At 37.8% G+C, this 22100-nt stretch overlaps 1 long non-coding RNA gene across 2 annotated transcripts in view; it reads right to left on the reverse strand.

Annotated features, from left to right (window-relative positions):
* LOC149958602 (uncharacterized) overlaps positions 1-22100 on the reverse strand; it is a 194975-nt gene that overhangs the window by 40880 nt on the left and 131995 nt on the right. The window contains exons 4-5 of one of the 2 annotated variants that reach the window (XR_016478538.1): positions 20432-20574; positions 18981-19269 (exon numbers count right to left, since the gene is read on the reverse strand). The exons of the other annotated variant lie outside the window; for it this stretch is intronic. This is a non-coding gene — a long non-coding RNA (uncharacterized LOC149958602). Of the gene's footprint in view, positions 1-18980; positions 19270-20431; positions 20575-22100 lie in introns of those variants that run through there. 2 annotated transcript variants of the gene reach the window in all.

Below are 22100 nucleotides of genomic sequence, written 5' to 3' on the forward strand. Positions count from 1 at the left end.
GCTCTTTTAACCCATAAGGGCGGTGGCGCACTGGGAGATGTTAGCTCTGATCAAATGGTCCTATCTCCACCTCCGACTTCGGTCAGGTTTAAGATAGATACTGAACTTCGGTTCAGGCTAACGGAGAGGGTTCAGGCAAACTGGCCGCCTCGGCGGATTGGGTAGCCTGCTGTGGGGAGGTGGGCCTCCATATGCGGGCACGGCGGTCCTGTTTCCTGGCCTTTTGGGGCCCACCGGGATCTCCGGTACCAGCTGTGCCAGGTTACTTGGGCTGCTGTGTGCTCGTCGTTCCCCTTTAGGAGCTCTCTTCAAAGGGTTTGACTCCTTACCTACGTAGGTAGGGTGTCGGCTGCAGTTGTTATACCATCCACTCTTAATCCCACTGCTGTGTGCGAAGTGGGGTTTGGTCCACCCATTGCTGCATCTTCTGCTGGGTTGAGTGGCTTGCGTCAAAGGTGCGACCATCAGTAGTAGGGTTCTGCTACCCATGCTGGATTTGTGGACGCTGGCGTAGGGCACTATGATGATAGGCCTCCGGTGGTATGGTCTCTGTTACTAGGTACACCGGGCTATAAATTCTGACACACTGACCATACACGGTTTCGATAAGAAAGTGCCACACTTATTTATTACTTCTGACCACACACGGTTTCGATAAGAAAGTGCCACACTTATTTATTACTTCTGACCACACACGGTTTCGATAAGAAAGTGCCACACTTATTTATTACTTCTGACCACACACGGTTTCGATAAGAAAGTGCCACACTTATTTATTACTTCTGACCACACACGGTTTCGATAAGAAAGTGCCACACTTATTTATTATTTCTGACCATACACGGTTTCGATAAGAAAGTGCCACACTTATTTATTACTTCTGACCATACACGGTTTCGATAAAAAAAGTGCCACACTTACTTAGTACTTCTGACCATACACGGTTTTGATAAGAAAGTGCCACCCTTATTTATTACTCCTGACCATACACGGTTTCGATAAGAAAGTGCCACCCTTACTTATTACTTCTGACCATACACGGTTTCGATAAGAAAGTGCCACACTTACTTATTACTTCTGACCATACACGGTTTCGATACGAAAGTGCCACACTTATTTATTACTTCTGACCATACACGGTTTCGATAAGAAAGTGCCACACTTACTTATTACTTCTGACCATACACGGTTTCGATAAGAAAGTGCCACACTTACTTATTACTTCTGACCATACACGGTTTCGATAATAAAGTGCCACACTTATTTATTACTTCTGACCATACACGTTTTCGATAAGAAAGTGCCACACTTACTTATTACTTCTGAGCATACACGGTTTGGATAAAAAAGTGCCACACTTACTTATTACTTCTGACCATACACGGTTTCGATAAGAAAGTGCCACACTTACTTATTACTTCTGACCATACACGGTTTCGATAAGAAACTGCCACACTTACTTATGACTTCTGACCATACACGGTTTCGATAAAAAAGTACCACACTTACTTATGACTTCTGACCATACACGGTTTCGATAAGAAAGTGCCACACTTACTTATTACTTCTGACCATACACGGTTTCGATAAGAAACTGCCACACTTACTTATGACTTCTGACCATACACGGTTTCGATAAAAAAGTACCACACTTACTTATTACTTCTGACCATACACGGTTTCGATAAGAAAGTGCCACACTTACTTATTACTTCTGACCATACACGGTTTCGATAAGAAACTGCCACACTTACTTATTACTTCTGAGCATACACGGTTTGGATAAAAAAGTACCACACTTACTTATTACTTCTGACCATACACGGTTTCGATAAGAAAGTGCCACACTTACTTATTACTTCTGACCATACACGGTTTCGATAAGAAACTGCCACACTTACTTATGACTTCTGACCATACACGGTTTCGATAAAAAAGTGCCACACTTACTTATTACTTCTGACCATACACGGTTTCGATAAGAAAGTGCCACACTTACTTATTACTTCTGACCATACACGGTTTCGATAAGAAAGTGCCACACTTATTTATTACTTCTGACCATACACGGTTTCGATAAGAAAGTGCCACACTTACTTATTACTTCTGACCATACACGGTTTCGATAAGAAAGTGCCACACTTACTTATTACTTCTGACCATACACGGTTTCGATAAAAAAGTGCCACACTTACTTATTACTTCTGACCATACACGGTTTCGATAAGAAAGTGCCACACTTATTTATTACTTCTGACCATACACGGTTTCAATAAGAAAGTGCCACACTTACTTATTACTTCTGACCATACACGGTTTCGATAAGAAAGTGCCACACTTACTTATTACTTCTGACCATACACGGTTTCGATAAGAAACTGCCACACTTACTTATTACTTCTGACCATACACGGTTTCGATAAGAAACTGCCACAATTACTTATTACTTCTGACCATACACGGTTTCGATAAGAAAGTGCCACACTTACTTATTACTTCTGACCATACACGGTTTCGATAAGAAACTGCCACACTTACTTATTACTTCTGACCATACACGGTTTCGATAAGAAAGTGCCACACTTACTTATTACTTCTGACCATACACGGTTTCGATAAGAAAGTGCCACACTTACTTATGACTTCTGACCATACACGGTTTCGATAAAAAAGTGCCACACTTACTTATTACTTCTGACCATACACGGTTTCGATAAGAAAGTGCCACACTTACTTATTACTTCTGACCATACACGGTTTCGATAAGAAAGTGCCACACTTATTTATTACTTCTGACCATACACGGTTTCAATAAGAAAGTGCCACACTTACTTATTACTTCTGACCATACACGGTTTCGATAAGAAAGTGCCACACTTACTTATTACTTCTGACCATACACGGTTTCGATAAAAAAGTGCCACACTTACTTATTACTTCTGACCATACACGGTTTCGATAAGAAAGTGCCACACTTATTTATTACTTCTGACCATACACGGTTTCAATAAGAAAGTGCCACACTTACTTATTACTTCTGACCATACACGGTTTCGATAAGAAAGTGCCACACTTACTTATTACTTCTGACCATACACGGTTTCGATAAGAAACTGCCACACTTACTTATTACTTCTGACCATACACGGTTTCGATAAGAAACTGCCACACTTACTTATTACTTCTGACCATACACGGTTTCGATAAGAAAGTGCCACACTTACTTATTACTTCTGACCATACACGGTTTCGATAAGAAACTGCCACACTTACTTATTACTTCTGACCATACACGGTTTCGATAAGAAAGTGCCACACTTACTTATTACTTCTGACCATACACGGTTTCGATAAGAAAGTGCCACACTTACTTATTACTTCTGACCATACACGGTTTCGATAAAAAAGTGCCACACTTACTTATTACTTCTGACCATACACGGTTTCGATAAGAAAGTGCCACACTTACTTATTACTTCTGACCATACACGGTTTCGATAAGAAAGTGCCACACTTACTTATTACTTCTGACCATACACGGTTTCGATAAAAAAGTGCCACACTTACTTATTACTTCTGACCATACACGGTTTCGATAAGAAAGTGCCACACTTATTTATTACTTCTGACCATACACGGTTTCGATAAGAAAGTGCCACACTTATTTATTACTTCTTACCATACACGGTTTCGATAAGAAAGTGCCACACTTATTTATTACTTCTTACCATACACGGTTTCGATAAGAAAGTGCCACACTTATTTATTACTTCTGACCATACACGGTTTCGATAAGAAAGTGCCACACTTATTTATTACTTCTGACCATACACGGTTTCGATAAGAAAGTGCCACACTTATTTATTACTTCTGACCATACACGGTTTCGATAAGAAAGTGCCACACTTACTTATTACTTCTGACCATACACGGTTTCGATAAGAAAGTGCCACACTTATTTATTACTTCTTACCATACACGGTTTCGATAAGAAAGTGCCACACTTATTTATTACTTCTTACCATACACGGTTTCGATAAGAAAGTGCCACACTTACTTATTACTTCTGACCATACACGGTTTCGATAAGAAAGTGCCACACTTATTTATTACTTCTGACCATACACGGTTTCGATAAGAAAGTGCCACACTTATTTATTACTTCTTACCATACACGGTTTCGATAAGAAAGTGCCACACTTATTTATTACTTCTTACCATACACGGTTTCGATAAGAAAGTGCCACACTTACTTATTACTTCTGACCATACACGGTTTCGATAAGAAAGTGCCACACTTATTTATTACTTCTGACCATACACGGTTTCGATAAGAAAGTGCCACACTTATTTATTACTTCTTACCATACACGGTTTCGATAAGAAAGTGCCACACTTATTTATTACTTCTTACCATACACGGTTTCGATAAGAAAGTGCCACACTTACTTATTACTTCTGACCATACACGGTTTCGATAAGAAAGTGCCACACTTATTTATTACTTCTGACCATACACGGTTTCGATAAGAAAGTGCCACACTTATTTATTACTTCTGACCATACACGGTTTCGATAAGAAAGTGCCACACTTACTTATTACTTCTGACCATACACGGTTTCGATAAGAAAGTGCCACACTTATTTATTACTTCTTACCATACACGGTTTCGATAAGAAAGTGCCACACTTATTTATTACTTCTTACCATACACGGTTTCGATAAGAAAGTGCCACACTTACTTATTACTTCTGACCATACACGGTTTCGATAAGAAAGTGCCACACTTATTTATTACTTCTGACCATACACGGTTTCGATAAGAAAGTGCCACACTTATTTATTACTTCTGACCATACACGGTTTCGATAAGAAAGTGCCACACTTACTTATTACTTCTGACCATACACGGTTTCGATAAGAAAGTGCCACACTTATTTATTACTTCTTACCATACACGGTTTCGATAAGAAAGTGCCACACTTATTTATTACTTCTTACCATACACGGTTTCGATAAGAAAGTGCCACACTTATTTATTACTTCTGACCATACACGGTTTCGATAAAAAAGTGCCACACTTACTTATTACTTCTGACCATACACGGTTTCGATAAGAAAGTGCCACACTTATTTATTACTTCTGACCATACACGGTTTCGATAAGAAAGTGCCACACTTATTTATTACTTCTTACCATACACGGTTTCGATAAGAAAGTGCCACACTTATTTATTACTTCTTACCATACACGGTTTCGATAAGAAAGTGCCACACTTATTTATTACTTCTGACCATACACGGTTTCGATAAGAAAGTGCCACACTTATTTATTACTTCTGACCATACACGGTTTCGATAAGAAAGTGCCACACTTATTTATTACTTCTGACCATACACGGTTTCGATAAGAAAGTGCCACACTTACTTATTACTTCTGACCATACACGGTTTCGATAAGAAAGTGCCACACTTATTTATTACTTCTTACCATACACGGTTTCGATAAGAAAGTGCCACACTTATTTATTACTTCTTACCATACACGGTTTCGATAAGAAAGTGCCACACTTACTTATTACTTCTGACCATACACGGTTTCGATAAGAAAGTGCCACACTTATTTATTACTTCTGACCATACACGGTTTCGATAAGAAAGTGCCACACTTATTTATTACTTCTGACCATACACGGTTTCGATAAGAAAGTGCCACACTTATTTATTACTTCTGACCATACACGGTTTCGATAAGAAAGTGCCACACTTACTTATTACTTCTGACCATACACGGTTTCGATAAGAAAGTGCCACACTTATTTATTACTTCTTACCATACACGGTTTCGATAAGAAAGTGCCACACTTATTTATTACTTCTTACCATACACGGTTTCGATAAGAAAGTGCCACACTTACTTATTACTTCTGACCATACACGGTTTCGATAAGAAAGTGCCACACTTATTTATTACTTCTGACCATACACGGTTTCGATAAGAAAGTGCCACACTTATTTATTACTTCTTACCATACACGGTTTCGATAAGAAAGTGCCACACTTATTTATTACTTCTTACCATACACGGTTTCGATAAGAAAGTGCCACACTTACTTATTACTTCTGACCATACACGGTTTCGATAAGAAAGTGCCACACTTATTTATTACTTCTGACCATACACGGTTTCGATAAGAAAGTGCCACACTTATTTATTACTTCTTACCATACACGGTTTCGATAAGAAAGTGCCACACTTATTTATTACTTCTTACCATACACGGTTTCGATAAGAAAGTGCCACACTTACTTATTACTTCTGACCATACACGGTTTCGATAAGAAAGTGCCACACTTATTTATTACTTCTGACCATACACGGTTTCGATAAGAAAGTGCCACACTTATTTATTAATTCTGACCATACACGGTTTCGATAAGAAAGTGCCACACTTACTTATTACTTCTGACCATACACGGTTTCGATAAGAAAGTGCCACACTTATTTATTACTTCTTACCATACACGGTTTCGATAAGAAAGTGCCACACTTATTTATTACTTCTTACCATACACGGTTTCGATAAGAAAGTGCCACACTTACTTATTACTTCTGACCATACACGGTTTCGATAAGAAAGTGCCACACTTATTTATTACTTCTGACCATACACGGTTTCGATAAGAAAGTGCCACACTTATTTATTACTTCTGACCATACACGGTTTCGATAAGAAAGTGCCACACTTACTTATTACTTCTGACCATACACGGTTTCGATAAGAAAGTGCCACACTTATTTATTACTTCTTACCATACACGGTTTCGATAAGAAAGTGCCACACTTATTTATTACTTCTTACCATACACGGTTTCGATAAGAAAGTGCCACACTTATTTATTACTTCTGACCATACACGGTTTCGATAAGAAAGTGCCACACTTACTTATTACTTCTGACCATACACGGTTTCGATAAGAAAGTGCCACACTTATTTATTACTTCTGACCATACACGGTTTCGATAAGAAAGTGCCACACTTATTTATTACTTCTGACCATACACGGTTTCGATAAGAAAGTGCCACACTTATTTATTACTTCTGACCATACACGGTTTCGATAAGAAAGTGCCACACTTACTTATTACTTCTGACCATACACGGTTTCGATAAGAAACTGCCACACTTACTTATTACTTCTGACCATACACGGTTTCGATAAGAAAGTGCCACACTTACTTATTACTTCTGACCATACACGGTTTCGATAAGAAAGTGCCACACTTACTTATTACTTCTGACCATACACGGTTTCGATAAAAAAGTGCCACACTTACTTATTACTTCTGACCATACACGGTTTCGATAAGAAAGTGCCACACTTACTTATTACTTCTGACCATACACGGTTTCGATAAGAAAGTGCCACACTTACTTATTACTTCTGACCATACACGGTTTCGATAAAAAAGTGCCACACTTACTTATTACTTCTGACCATACACGGTTTCGATAAGAAAGTGCCACACTTATTTATTACTTCTGACCATACACGGTTTCGATAAGAAAGTGCCACACTTATTTATTACTTCTTACCATACACGGTTTCGATAAGAAAGTGCCACATTTACTTATTATTTCTGACAATACACGGTTTCAATCAAAAATATGGTGGCCAGGTTTTAATGAAGAAATATCATATTTGAAGTTTACATTAAGACAATATTTGAATTGGCCTAAAGAGGATTCACCTCGTGAGAGAGTTCATTTGGACTTTGCCGGGCCAATTGAGAACAAATACTTGTTGATAACTGTCGATTCACTTTCCAAATGGATGGAAGTTGATAGCTACATCCACATCAGCTGTGATATTCTGTTTCGTTCCCACATTGCCAGATTGGGTATTATACCAGAATTAGTGACTGACAACGCTACGTGCTTTACGAGTGTACAATTTCAGGAATATACTCATGAAAACGTCATTCAGCATATAACAATAGAACCTTATCATCCCGCTTCAAACGGTTAAGCTGAAAGATCTGTTAGGACAGTGAAGAGTACTTTGAAGAAAGTCAATCGTGGTACCTCTGCATCAATGGACATTATCGATGCAGGATTTGAGAAATTTCCACATGGTATTCTGCAGCCACATATTGCAAGAATTTTACTCAATAACCGTAGAACACCTGTGAATGGAGACAAATCACCTGCAGAAAAGATGTTCAACCGGACAATTTTAACCAGGTTAAATTTGTTTAATCCAACTGTAACTAAATTACGCCATTCTGAGACAAACAAGTCGTACGATATAATGTTTTCATTCGTATTTATGGAAAAGGAAATAAATAGATTCCTGGTCGGATAATTAAACATTTGGGTAGTATTAAGTACGAGGTACAGATCAAAGACGGAATATATAGAAAGCATCGCAATCAAATTTGATTTCATTCTTCCACGTCAGATAATTTCTTTCCAAATAAAACTGCAACCGGAGAGAGCCAACCGATACCAACATCACATCATCCGACAATTCCTGCCAATCCAGTCTTAGCTTTCGGACCACAAATCACCAGATATGCTGTTGTTTCTGCTCAAAGACCAATGTTCACCATCAGCACAGCATATCCACCCACTTACACAGCACTGGAGGCCAATGTCCGGACATCACATACCACTGCCCTCTCGTACTATTCAACAGAGACTCGATTTCTTACCACAGCCAGGCATTTTACAACAATCCTTTACAGAGAATCCACCTCTACCTAGTCAACTTTCAATTCCGATCTCCGACTTCACCGTTCATATCATGGACATTTAATTTAATTTTATCATTATTTATACCTTTTAGTTCAAAGCCCAATTGTGTAATATGTCTATTTAAAAAGCAAAGTGATGTTAGGATAGATAAATCTGAACATTATATTAATATTTCGCGCAATACCCACACGATGACGCGGCATGTGATAATCAGAGAATATATAGACAAGCTATGGTAGAGAATAAGACACTTCTCCCATGATGCCCAATTGTACGGATTTCCTAATAAAAGCACCTTTCTTGTATCAACGTTTATTTAATTATGTAAGTAATAACCTCTACATACACCTACACGAAATGGTCATCGGTCGAAATTTAAAGGTAAGCATCACTGTTTTTTTTTTCTATTTCACTTTCAAGCGATTTACGGCAATTATCCACCTATAGTTATGTAAAGATTTTAAATAAGAATGACTATTTATCTAAATAATATTTTAATTTTATCCTACTTATGGAATAAAACATTTTCCGGTCTTGTTTTACTTGTTGAAAAGTTCTTGCTATGCGTAACCACGGACTGTAAATTTTAGAGGACCGGTATTCCCGAGGTATTTTACGCCCCGTTCACCGATCAGGCTGACGGGAGTCGCTCAAGGTCATAAAAAAAAACTAAAGCGCGTGTTTTTCGGTCGGCCAGATTTCCAGATAAGATGCGGGGGGGTCTATCTCTATGCGTGGTACAAATGACCTTGACGGACTCTCTCTCTCTAGTTCGAAGTGATTGATGCTCGGGGAAACTAAAATACTACAGGGGAAGGCTACGCTTTACTCGTCCTCTAAAATTTAAAGTCCGTGGCGTAACAGAACAAATTTTTATGGCCTTTTTTTATTTCTCATATTATTACCTTTTCCCACGTATTGGAGCTTTCGGGGTTATTTTCTCCCTAGGCGGACAAAGTCTGAAATTGGATAGCGTTAATCAGGTGCTATTTTTCGTAGCGTGGTCATGTTCATTGTGAAGGCGTTGTCTTGTAATGAATATTTCATGGGGTGAGTAACACGTTGAATGGGATATTGTTCTTAAAGAAAGGGTGATAGAGATTTAAGACTTCTGTTGGGTTTGTACCAAAAGTAAATAGGGCGAGAAAGTCTGGCACTTGGGTCCAACCGCAGACGTCTTACTTGAGGGGCTAAATTTTTGGGCATCGGAAATGACTCCCCCCTCGCCTCATTACAGGGACACAAAGATATCGGTTGTACTCTGCCACGATGAAAAATAGTTCTCTATAAAACACGTTAATAATAAACTTTTGCTTTCGATAATTTGGTTAATTTAGTTTCTTAATACAATAGATATATGATAGAAACAAAAATGCGACATTTTGAAAAAAATAACACGATTTTTGAAAATAATAACACGACTTTTGAAAAGAAATAAACCGTAACTAGAATAACGCTCACTTAAATCGTTGAGAGCGTGGCGCCATCTAAGAGCAGAGATCGGGACTAATTGGTAAATCTACGATTTGCAAGTTTAACTGAAATAATAGCTATAGCTACGAGCGTTTTTTGGTTATTTTACAATTGATATAGTAATTATTAATTAAAATCAACCGTTATCGAAGGAAATAATGGTCAGCATTTGACAGAGAGACTATTTGAAATTGCGAGGCGGTGACATGGTTGCCAGGGAATAAAATTCAAAATTTTCATCTTGAGCGCTGACCGGAATACCACAAATGCACTAGTTCGCGCGTAATGCGCTATCCTTATTGGTTAGAAATATCACGTGATCACTAGCTCTTTAAAAAGATTGTCAAGCATGGTGGAAGGTAAAATCTGAAGGCAGTGATAGACTTTCTCCCCCTATTTACTTTTGGTTTGTACCCTTAGTGCGCTTTTTTTTAAACAAAGGTTTATTGAAGTATTGTAAAATTGGTGGCGAAAGCTCTCTTTTTCGTAAATATTTCTCTTAGGTTGCTATAATGCGCTTATAAAGTTAGTGTACAGGGAGATTGTAAATTGATTATAAATTTAATGTCCGTGACTCGTGTTAATTACGCATCGGAAAGTGTGCAACCCGTGGCGTAGCTAGCATGGGTGGCACCCGGTGCATTTATCATGGTGTGCTACTTACTAGTCAAAACGTGTAAAAAAGTTTTTTCGAATTTCTCTAGTTTGTGTAAGTGTCACCGCCAAAGCGGCTCTAAACAAAAGTGTGTAAATGTAACGAAATTTGAAGACTGAACCCCTATAAGCGACCTCTACCGGACTGCTAACGATCTCTGATTTCGCTCCTTTTAAGGAGCTATCGATTTAGCGAACTATCGATGAGTAATACATTCCTTTCGGATCACCAAGTGTATGACACCTTTGGTTTTTATCCGGGGGTAAGACACACAAGAACTCAGGTGTACATTTGCTATTGGAACTCTTATGAACTCCCCGGAACTCTAGAGAACTCTCGAGAACTCACCAATGAACTCTCTGGAACTCACCCTTGAACTCTCTGGAACTCACCCTTGAACTCTCAAGAACTCTCCCGAACTCTTCCGAACCCTCAAGAACTCACCAATGAACTCTCTGGAACTCACCCTTGAACTCTCAAGAACTCTCAAGAACTCTCAAGAATTCACCAATGAACTCACCAATGAACTCTCTGGAACTCACCCTTGAACTCTCAAGAACTCTCAAGAACTCTCAAGAACTCTCAAGAACTCTCACGAACTCTCGTGAACTCTCGAGAACTCTGCAGAGTTCGAACTCCCGGTGTACACAAAAATCCTAAGTGTCTTACCCCTCGTTTTTATCTAGCAGAGAATACTAGATCAGTGTTGCTAATGTGTGGAATAAATCCAACATTATGGGATTTTTCGCGAGTTTTTAGGCTGTGTGTGATAAAGGGATTTTTAAGCGAAATCATTGATTTTGTGCGGATTTTTTACCCAAAATATTTCTTTTAATTTAGTTTTAAAAAACCAGTATTTCTGAAAGCTAATCTTTTTGACAGATATCTTTTTCAGTACCAGATTTAATTGAAAATTTTGTATTTTTTAATTGTATTTGGAATTTTTTTTTCCCGAGCTAGCCTACGAAACTAAAAAATATTTGGCAGGTTTTCCGCTGAGATTTGGGAGGGAGCGTGCCTAAAAACGTTTTCGGGGTTTGGCTGAAAATTTTGTAACTGGGCTTATTTTAATCATCCTTATTATTTTCCAACTCGCTACTCATACCAAATTGCGATAAGTCCAGTATTCACGTTTTTCAGTCGGCGTTAAATACCTTGCGGTAAACTTAGCTCTCCCTTTAACCCGGACTAGCTATTAACAACTTCCAACAATCACTATTTAATTAATAATTTTAATTTAGGTATCGAATGTTTTAATATTTTCTTCAACAAATTTATGTTTAATAGACGCTTAAATAAAACCAGTTTAGCAATTCGCCTAGAAGTAGTAAGACAGATTGCCAGGACATACTTGTAAAAGCGTTATAATTTAAAGCTGAAAGAAAAATGCGCGCGCTATCAACTCTAGCCTTACAAATAAAACTAATATAAACACGTGACTATTTTATTCAGGGAGGGGGGAGAAAAAGAAAGCGGCATTTTATTGATTCTGCAAATGAGCTGTAAAGACTTAAGAGTCGTTTGTTTTTCAACCAATTGGTCATACCCTGTAATCCCGAAATAATAATAATAATAATATAGTAATATTAATCAGCTAGGCTAATACCCAAAGTACCACCTCAGATGTCGGCCATGGCTAGAAGGCAGGCCTGTAATAGGGGAAATGAGTGGTGGATTAAAATGTACAAAAGATGGAATTCTTCATAACGCCGCCGTCCAATCTGCGCATAAGATAAAAATCGGACACGGTATCGTTGATCCAAGCAGTCCAATCGGGTTCTTGGACGGCTCCCTACGTTGTAATTGCCATCTAGCGGATTGGATGTAAACTAAAGTGACCAGGGTAACATCAAAGTAATGTAATCGGGTGAAGTAGCTTTGTAAGAAGCAACGATTAGCCACTAGATGGTGCCGGAGTGTTTAAATTAACTCTTAGACTTAGAAACAATTGCCAGAAACTACCTATTAGCAACTGTAGTAGTCATGGCTTTAAAAACCACAGTAGTCATGGCTTTAGCAACCATAGTAGTCATGGTTTTAACAACTGTAGTAGTCATGGCTTTAACAACTCTAGTAGTCATGGCTTTAGCAACCATAGTAGTCGAGGCTTTAACAACTGTAGTAGTCATGGATTTAACAACCAAAGTATAGTCACGTCTTTATTAAGAAAACGGGATTACTGAATCAACTGTTTCCGATTGGTCGGCTTGTCGTTTCACCTGAAGCCAACTTCAATCCATACTCTATCCACATTACGTCATTCAATTTTCATTTTAAAAACGCCAAAACCTCGGCGCAAAATGTCCCAGTTAAATAATTCTTTTTTCTGGTAGCTAAAAAAGATTCTCCCGGAATTAAGTATTGTTTATCTTGGAAGCAAAAAAACTACCAAAGTTATAGTTATAAGAGTATAGCTAGCAGGTGAAGACAGATTTACAGTTTCTGTCTGCCTTTGGCGAAAAAACTCTGCTTAATTGTTCTCAATGTACAAAGTAAGCTAGTCCCAACCTGAGATTTTCTTTTCAGTTATTATATTGCGTGAAAGAGAATTGAGAAGAATATGTAAAGTTTTTCCGTCATTAATTAATGTTCAATGATTTCTTAAAGTGTATATTAGGTTTAAGCGTGCATATAGCTTGAAAATAACGGAAATTGGTGTAGGCTGACACAAAGGCTGGTTGTACCGGAAAGCTGGTTTTCTTAAAAACATCTCTTCAATGTTTCCTCGAGGGTCATTCCAAAAGGGTTTAAAAAGCGTGTGGTGTGCGCGTTCGTTGTATATTTGGCAAATGGAAAGTTTTCACACCGTTGAGCAACGTTTTGGGAATTGACGCTGGAAGGAAAAACGGGGAAAAGAGGAGGCAACTCGGACGAAAGACCCAGCTTCTGGCACCAGTGTACATGCTAATTATTTAATTTATGGTTGCGGTTTTACATAATCCTAGCGCAGTCCTACATTCCCTGTTCATTTTGCAATTGCTGAGGTAACAGGTTGGTTTCTCTTACTTAGCTAAGGTAACCAACATGACGGCAGTATAATCCAAAAACAATCGATATTTTAAGTGGAATATTTAGTCTACCCATTAGATTTTTATATTTAAATGTTTTACTTTGGTTGATTTCAAAAACAATTCCCATAAATGATAAGAAATACGTTCAAAATTAAAAATTATAGTTTATTTTGATTACCGATGTGATGCTATGTAATTTTTGGGCAGTAATTAGGTAAGATATACTAACCAACTACCATGAAAAAGAAACAGTCATGTATGTCTTGTTTTGTTTAAAAATGCCGCCATCACGTTTTGTCGAGAAAATAAATCTATACAGCCGCAGTTACCTGTACACACAGAAAAAATAATATCGTAATTTTAAATTATATATTTATTTCAAATTTAATTTTTTTATCGTGACTGTAAACAAAATCGTATTCGTAGACACGGGTTTACTTTATTACTTCATTCGCTCTATTTAAGTGACAGATATCATTCATATTTTCAATCCGTCATTCACTATCTTTAATTCTAGCGGCATCCAAAGTAATTCTAGAGCCATCCGACTTAATTCTATGGCAATTCAACTTAATTCTAGCGGCATCCAACAATTCTAGCACGATCCAACATAGTTCTAGTGCCATCCGACTTAATTCTAGTGCCATCCAACATAATTCTAGCGCGATCCAAAATAATTATATTGCCATCCAACTTAATTCTACTCTCATACAACAATTCTAGCGCGATCCAACATAGTTCTAGTGCCATCTGACTTAATTCCAGTGCCATCCAACATAATTCTAGCGCGATCCAAAATAATTCTAGTACCATCTAACCAAATTCTACTGTCATACAACAATTCTAGCGCGATCCAACATAGTTCTAGTGCCATCCGACTTAATTCTAGTGCCATCCAACATAATTCTAGCGCGATCCAAAATAATTCTACTACCATACAACTTAATTATGGTGTCATCCAACATAATTCTAGCGCGATTAAAAATAATTCTAGTGTCATTCAACTTAATTCTACTGTCATCCAAAAATTCTAGCAACATCCAAAATAATTCTAGTGTCAACCGACTTAACTCTAGTGTCATCCGACTTAATTCTAGTGCCATCCAACTTTATTCTAGCGCCATCCAACATAATTTTAGCGCCATCCGACATGACATCACTATTTTCCAAAACCAATCGAGATTTGAAGTGGACTTTATCTCTTGGATTTCCATATTTGATAATTATACCTTGGCTATAATAAATACGTCTATACACACCTATTAAATTGTAAATAAGGAAATGATTTTCTATTGTATTAAACCATTGAAACTTTCTTCTAAAACAAAAAATTACAATTATTGACACGAGTCAACTTTTTATCTTTACTCGGTTTAACTAAATATCCATTTAAACGACTACTTACTTATTACTCATATTTATATTGTGAAGCATTTCCATTTTTCTGCAGGAGTTTATAATCTTCTCAAATGGGTCTGTGTCGGCACGGACTCCCCTTCAATTCGCGGTCTTTGGTATTTGGGTTCAAACGCGCGGTGGCAGGACAAATCGTCATCATAGTTCGCTTGTTTTATCGCATACTGTCGAAGGAAAAATGTCGTTTAGACATTATCATCTTGGACAAACTTATATTGCGCGAAATAAAATTGTAACGAAAAATATTAACCCTTTCATAATAAGTGTACTATTAACTTTCAGTGGCAATGATTCTGAGAATTCCAAGTCCCTTTTTGGCGTGGGCACTTGTCGCGTAAGCCTAGAGGGGATACGGCGTTCCTATTGGCATTGCCATTGTCTACGTAATAATAATCAGCTAGGCTAATACCCTTGGCACCACTTTAGGCCTAAGTCATCTAGCGACTTCTAATGCCATTAATTCAGAGGGTCGGGTTACAATGTGTTGGAGGGTGGTGGTAAGCCCTTCATGCCACTCGATCCAACGGTAATGGTCCAATTGCACAGCTCTAATTTTTGCAGTTCCCATAAGCGCATTCAAATGCAATTGCGTGGTTTCCCATTTCCACATTTTTCCATTTGCGCATTATTTATTAGCGCAGTTTTCTACTTGCGCAGATATTTTCCAATAGGTGAATCTATTAAGTCCAAGGGGGCTGTAAAGATGGTAGTCACGCTACTTTGTGAGAACTGCAACGCTATCTATACTAAGAAATACGAACTATTGTTCATTTTATTTTGCTAATAACGATTTAAATATTGATCGATTCATCTAAATTATATAACTATTATTATTATTTAAAACGGTTTTTAATAGAAAGGTGTAAATTAATTAGCTGTTTGCAGTATCTGGAAGGAATAATTTTTTCTTTGCCGTCGCACGGCCAACTATGAACACGAGTTACCGAATCGAAGTTGGCTGTGAAAAGGTAGTCACGTGATTTTGTTTTCCCATTTTAACAAAATGGTTAAGACCAAATTCACTTTATAGTTTCGCCTATTGCCCGGTTTTCTCATTTGCACGGCTACTCAAATTAGCTGAAGCTACCCGAAAATAAGTACGTACGTTTCATGTAGTTCTGTTCCGTAAAATATTATCTCTGACATAGATAGGGATTTTCACTAGACAGAAAAAAAACTACGTTTTGGACCTAAACGTTTTCCTATCCGTCAAAATGCAACGCGTTTTTAAGCATATTTAAAAGCTAAATTTATGCGTTTAGGTCCAAATCTGTTTATCTAATACACAAAGTGTTTAGGTTTTTGATATGATTACAATCAATATGTGTACGTTTCAAACACGTTTAATAAAATTTTTGTGTTTAGAATATACACAAAAGATTGTTAAACGTAATTGTATTGTACTTACGGGATTTTAAACAATATCACCCTTAGTTTTTTTTCTTTTTTCTATTAATCTGTGGTCAAGAATTACATTTTTTTTAATTCATAGAGCTCACGCGAAATCGCTGGAGCCCGTTTACGGTAAAATATCAAGGCGCACATGGAGCTTTTTAAAAAATTTAATAAGACATAAATAGAGTTTATGCAAGCGTCTATTCTCCGAATTACAAAAACTAAATTTAATTTACTTACTTTTTCCAAAATTAGGCGTATTTTTTTCCATATGCATCGGTGGCCCTCAAGGGGTCGGAGTGTGCACTAACTGGCGACTTTACCGGGGAGTCGGGGTCTGGCTCTTGTAACCCATAAAGGCGGTGGCGCGCTGGGAGATGTTAGCTCCGTCCAAAGGGTCCTATCTCCACCTCCGACTTCGGTCAGGTGTGGGCTGGATACTGGGCTTCGGCCCAGGCTAACGGAGAGGGGCCGTGCAACCTGGCCGTCTCGGCGGATTGAGTCGCCTGCTGTGGGGCTGCGGGCCTCCATATGAGGGCACGGCGGACCCATCTCCCGGCCTTTTGGAGCTCCACCGGGATCTCCGGTGCCAGCTGTGCCGGGTTATGCCCGCCGTTCCCCTTTAAGAGCTCTTTCCAAAGTGCTTGGCTCCCTGCCTTTCTCGGTGGGGTGTCGGCCGGAGTTGCTAGAGCATCCGTTCTCTATCCCACTGCTGTGTGCGAAGTGGCGGGCTGGTCGTCCCATTGTTGCACCTTCTGCTGGGTTGAGCGGCTTGCGTCAAGGGTGCGACCATCAGTAGTGGGGTTCTGCTACCCATGCTGGTTTTGTCACCTGTCCGGGCTTGTGGACGCTGGCGTAGGGCATTCTGATGAAAGGCCTCCGGTGGTGTTCTTACCGGTACACCGGGCTATAAATTCTGACAACATATGCATCGGTTAATTAGAAAAATTTCGAATGCTTTTTATGATTAGTGTAGAGTAGCGTAGCTATACATTATTGTTCCGCGCTCTAGGTGTCGGTCTGTCGGTCTGTCAGTCTGTCTGTCTATCCGTCCGTGGCTACAGGGTTTTCGTGTTCCCGTCAGTCTGCGTGCCCCAATTAACCGGCTTATACGGAAGGGCAAGACAATGGGGGAAGGAATCGGTGGAGAGAAATGGATATAATTTAGTTTTAAGGCTGCCGCTAGCGCCATCTAAGCACCGGAGGAAATCTCAGAACTGCCAAGATCTCTCTTGTCTACTCGCCGTAACCGAGAACATTAGTATGCGTGTGGTTTCATAAGTTAGTGGCTTAGTATGAGATCATTTCAATAAATAATATAAAAGTGTTGTGGGTTTTGGCTTTTGCCTTAAGTATTTATAAATATTTTCCTAATATGAGTAACTTAAAAAGATTACTACAAGGGCCAAGAAATAAATATTTCTGTGATCTATAATTTAATGTAGAATTAATTACAAGACCTCTTCACAAGTCAGTGTAATATATTACGCGCCCATAATTTTAAAATATATCCTAAACCAACAAAAAATTTAATCCCCTTATTTAAATTTAAAAGTCATACATTTAAGTTTAAATTTAAAAGAAATTTTCTTGTTATGCATTACACTACAAAGTTACCTAAATGTTGCCGGTTATCAATAATTGGCCAATGCAAATGGCATTATCGAAAAAAACACAACCAAAGGTTGTCTAAAATGCAATGCAGTCTTTTTTCTTATTTAATTACTACGTGCAAAGAATGAAAATAATTATTCAAATATTTGCCCATAATATATCAAGCTAAAACTACAAACAGTCAATAAAGATATCTTTTAATTTTCTTACCGTGATAGATAAACCATACTATAATAATAATCAAATATTTAAATAAAAACATTAACTTTCCCTTATTTTTGTTCGCTTTGATTTGTATTATTCATGCTACTATGTTATTTTAAATGGGTTATCTTTTAATTATTTTTTTGTAAAATATTTAATTTAAATACGAAATATAAATCAAAGGTTTCAGTCTCATCTAACAAAAAAATTGGGCCCAAGTTTTTCGTGAACATACATACGCAGTCTTATGTTAAAAAAGACCCTACTCTATTTTTAAACACAAAAATAACCAAGGTTATAATTAAAATGAATATATTTAAATTCCATGAAGTAGCAGTTCTTTTTATAATAAATCTTTTTAACCAATTTAAAATAGAACCGTGGATCGAAACTTTAAAATTCAAGAAAAAAAGTTTTACTAAAAAAATTAAAAATGCGAATTTTATTTGGCATACTTTAATTTCGTTTAAAGAAAAATATACAATAATTTCATTTCTTTATAGAGAACAAGGACAATTTGCACTCAATGGCAAGTTTTGGTGGATGCACAACTGCACTATAACGCATATCGCTGCTCCAAAGCCTCCAATAGATCTTTGGATCGCTGACTTTGTATTGCAACATCACTGTCGATGCTTCTGAATCGGCATTGGCATTCTACTCGATCATTTTTCATTGTTTTACAGAAGCAGGCAAGTTTCGGATTATCCACATCCTTGCAGTCGTGCAGTCCTTCGCACTCTAAGCATATTTTAAAAGTGTTCGTGATTATTTGTCGTTAAGAGTTCCCTCCTTTTAAATGTAGTTTTCTTAATTTCCTAAATTATTCCAAAACGATTCCAGAAATGTGTATATTATTTTATCTAAACCACGTCTCAATGCATGTTCCTCGCAAGAATCCAACCCCTCAACACTACCCTTCAAACTGATTTACGGGTAATCGCGGTTTTATATAATAAGCTGTTGAACTCCAATCGGAAGCGAAAAGCCCTAACCTTGGAATGTCTTCGCTCACCAGCGCTTCTACCGGGAGAACAGCGAAACGTTTCGACTCAAATATCGAAGGACGTAAAAAATAAATTACGTCTAAGGTTGTTCGCTAATTTGGCATCCCGGTTAAACATTTGGGTAGAAATCATTTCAATTTCGGACAACTTCTAGTAAGAATCTAGCCCCCGAAAACTAGATTCAGATCCAGTTTCTTATTTGTGGAGTGGCGGAGTGCTTAGCGCATTCGCCTTGCAAGAGGAGCCGGGTTCGATCCCAGCTTGTGGCACTGGGTGGAAACTCGGAACAACTCCTTCCGCGTTAAGTTTGAAAGTTATCTCCCCACTGGTTTAAGGGGTTTTCCACCGAGCTCTTTGGTTTCGCCTTCCATAAAATTTGTTGAAGTTAACTGTAATAGTTAGTGTAGGGAGCTATTGGCTCGCGTGGCATTCAGGGTTTGCCACCACCCTCCTACGCGTTGTAAACCGGCCACCTGAATTAAGGGCTTTAAAAGTCACTGAGGTGGGACCTTGGCTATTAGCCTAGATGATTATTATTGTCCACTCAGTCACAATCAATCGGGAGTTATTCGAAATGGGAGAATGTAATTTTCCTTACAACACGGAGTCACCGAAGCGCCATCTGTGACAATTTCCCACGTAGCTAAAATTTATTTTAAAACGCGCTACCTATCGTGTAAAAGAGCCAATATTTCGGAATACGTATTGCACAATCTGAAAATTACGAGAAATATCAAAAATATATAATACAGGGTGTATATAGCCCTCTAAGCTAACGATAATTGGCAAAAACTTTTCAATCTAGCTAACGCGATTTAAACTTTAGTATTAATGGTAAATAGTTGAATTTGAAAAAAATGTTGAGCCGAAACAAAAGATTATTTAGGCCTACTTACCTTGGGCAAATAAACTCGGGTGTCTTCCATATGAATCATATACCAATTTTCCAGCATTGGCTGAGATAACAGCGACCACGAACCACAAAGCAATTAGCCAGTAGCGATTCATTGCTTATGCTAAATTTCAAATTTAAGGCGTCCTATGCAAAGGAAATGAAATGTCTTGAATTGACTGCTAAAGTGACTAGTGGAAAATGATAAACTTAAATTTAAATTCAATTAAGCTGTAAATTGAGAATGCCTCTCCGGCGTAAATGAAAGGTACTCGCGAGAAATTGAGACGTGTCAGCCGTGGTTCAAAGGCTGGACGTGATTGGGAAGGGGACATCATGCAAGAGCTTCCCATTATAACCATGACCTAACTAATTATTCGTATATCAGTAATTGAACTGCACTCTTATCTTCACTAACAGACATTGTTGGTGGGAATGTTTCGATGTTTTTATTTTAGTGGGTTAATTGGTTTCTTTCAAGCAAACCAAATCCTTGGATTGCAATTTTTTGAACTACTTATTTTAATCGATACGTTATTTCGTAGCGGCAGTAGTTAAGAATTCCCTTATTAAACTATTATTTATCCCGACTAATATTTGGTTTTGCACTGATTGTGTCGTTTCTAGAGCAAGCTGGTAAATTTCTAAATAATTATCCGTAATATATTATTTAAAGGGTCTCCAAAGTTCGGTGTCAAAAAAAAAGAAAGTTGAGCATGTTTTTCCTTCCCCCCAACTCCTCACTTGGCCTTGGCAGTGTTAAAAATCTGTATTATATTTTATTAATTAAAGTAGTTAATGTTAATCTTAATTTCGTAAATGTTATTTTATGTATAGTAATAAGGTAAAATAAATAATTTTGTATAAAAGTAAAGGAAAACATAGAATGTAAAATGTAAAATATAACTAAAAGCTATCTAAACTTATCTTTGTAAAATATTAGTATTTAAACTTGAAAATAACCGTTGGAAATAATCCTTTGTAAAACTCATCCAAGGATATATTCATTGTTTACGTGTTACTGCGTGTCAAATGTAACAACCCATCAAGGTAACTCGTTCGCTTGGTCTATTTCCCAAACTTTCCCTCGCGTCCGAGGAGCCCCTGCACTGAGTCCTTGACGTCACAACCGAGGCTTCTTTTATATTGTTTTGTAAAAATTCTTCACTTTTGTCAATAGTGCGAATGTTGAAATCTGCATTGTCAAAGACGAACTGAATGTAGCCTTCAGTGTCAATAGCTATAGTGTCAGGATGTCGCACTACCGCCCTTTCGAATCTCAGAACTTCCTTGTAAGAAGAGCGCGAGCCAAGATTTGATAAGAGATCTATTAGTTGCTGTGAAGCGTAGTGACGGTGCAAGTGTACACCCGAGCCAAATTGAAAAGATGAGACGAAAGAGCGTGGTCGAACCGCCGAAATAATCGCGTGCTCTATTGCAACGCATTTCTTCAGAGGAGCTTTCGTTACATTTTCAATTAAAATACGGGATTTGTTCTGGACTACCACTTAAAATATCGCTTTCAGAGGGGTACGTCGTCGTGTCGTAGACTTGTGAGCGAATATCTTCTCGAATAATATTAAAAATAAATAATCAGCAGATTCTACAAATGTTAAAATACTTGGCTTTGGTGTGCAATCCGTAATTTTAATTTTATCTCCGAATGCCTGAAT

Source organism: Leiobunum rupestre, chromosome 2, assembly GCF_980474605.1.
Source record: "Leiobunum rupestre chromosome 2, qqLeiRupe1.1.hap1, whole genome shotgun sequence".
Taxonomy (NCBI): domain Eukaryota; kingdom Metazoa; phylum Arthropoda; class Arachnida; order Opiliones; family Sclerosomatidae; genus Leiobunum; species Leiobunum rupestre.